The following is a 1,628-nucleotide window of genomic DNA, read 5'->3' as shown; positions in this document are numbered from 1 at the left end:
TATATTTTTTTCAAAGATATTTATTATTATGCATAAATAAGAACTTGGTTTATAACAAAATTTATGAAAATCCATTTTTATCATTCCAAGAACAATAACAATGCACACATAGTAATATAAACATAATCTCTTGTATTAAAATTACAACAGTTTATGTGATATACATATATACATTCTCGTAAAAAAATGTTAATAATTTCGAAAATAAAGAGAGAGATAGTGTATTCTATTAAAAGATATGTTTAAACTTAATAAAGGTTCATTTAAAAAAAAACGTTAAAAAATATCAAAAGATTCCTTCGAGCCGGATTTGAACCAGCGACCTATGGATATCTGCTCGTAAAATCTTCCAACTACAGTCCACCGCTCTACCAACTGAGCTATCGAAGGTACTTGCGGAATTCCGCCAATGAATTCATTATATGGTAAAACTTAAATCTCATTATTAACTTAAAATTTGTAAGTATTAAAATATCTTTTCCCACAACAAAAAGCAACTTATCAAATAATTTTGCTACAATATAAGATAATCAGATCTTATATCATTAATTATTCTCTTTAAATATGCGTCAGTAAATATTTTAAAAACAATTTTTCTTAAATATCCATATATAGTAAGTAATTGATAAAATATTTAGAGAAATTTACATAAACTATTTTAAACAAAAACTTATAAAATTTGTTACATTTCTTTAGAAAAAAAAATATTATATTTAGAAAATATACATTAATTTTTCTCTGTACTGTAAATAATAAATTATTATTCTAGATTATACTTTGTTATATTATTCTTATAATAATATAAGATTAAATCTTTAAATTATTAAAATTTAATTGCCATTGGCGACAATCTGCAAATGCTGCTCATACATTTCACAGTCAATAAATTATCAACGTAATATTGACAATTTTATAATAAATGGGTTATGACAAAATTTTACTGTAGAAAATTTAGCTAAAAGGTGATTTAAAGGCTATTTAATCAATAACGTTTCGGGAACCGTCGACCTTTCTTGATAATGTCATAGCGCATATTATGTGACATCACTGCAATTTTAGATCTTTGTTACTTTATTGCTTATTATCCAAGAAAATGTCTCGAAGTCATTAACTTTGTACTCGTATGTGGAGCTTGGTTTAAATATTAGGAAATTCACACAAATAAAACATATAGATATTACAATTATATAACATCAAAATACAATTAATACAACCGTATAAATAAGTTGCTTATGTTATATTATTCATCATTATTTTGACATCAACTATAATTACGTCTTTAACGTTTATTATTTGTATTTGAACAAATAATAGTAGCTATTTGCTGAGAATTTAATTAAAAGTTTAAATATTAAAAGTTTAATATTTAATATAAAATATGCCCAGTAAATGAGAATGGATTGAAACCCATTCAGTTCTTTAAAAAAAACTCATTCGCGAGAACATTAGGTGAATTCTTTTCAATCTGAACGCATCTTTATTCTTTTATAAAATTATAGACAATCATCAAGCAATTCTAAAATACTTATCATAAATTGAAAAATATATAATTGTAATTATTTAACTCATTTATCAGTACTCAATTCAAAATTTTAAATAGAAAATGCAGTTTTTTAATACTTGGATCT

General features: G+C 23.5%; 1 non-coding gene across 1 annotated transcript; it reads right to left on the bottom strand.

Moving 5' to 3' along the window:
• Positions 1–295: 295 nt before the first annotated feature.
• Positions 296–390, bottom strand: Trnay-gua. The gene is made up of 2 exons: positions 354–390; positions 296–331 (listed from the first exon to the last, which is right to left on the bottom strand). It is a non-coding gene; the product is annotated as a tRNA-Tyr (tRNA).
• Positions 391–1,628: the final 1,238 nt, after the last annotated feature.

Source organism: Trachymyrmex septentrionalis, unplaced genomic scaffold (assembly GCF_001594115.1).
Source record: "Trachymyrmex septentrionalis isolate Tsep2-gDNA-1 unplaced genomic scaffold, Tsep1.0 scaffold66, whole genome shotgun sequence".
NCBI classification, from domain to species: domain Eukaryota; kingdom Metazoa; phylum Arthropoda; class Insecta; order Hymenoptera; family Formicidae; genus Trachymyrmex; species Trachymyrmex septentrionalis.
This window is presented reverse-complemented; position numbering and strand designations above follow the sequence as displayed.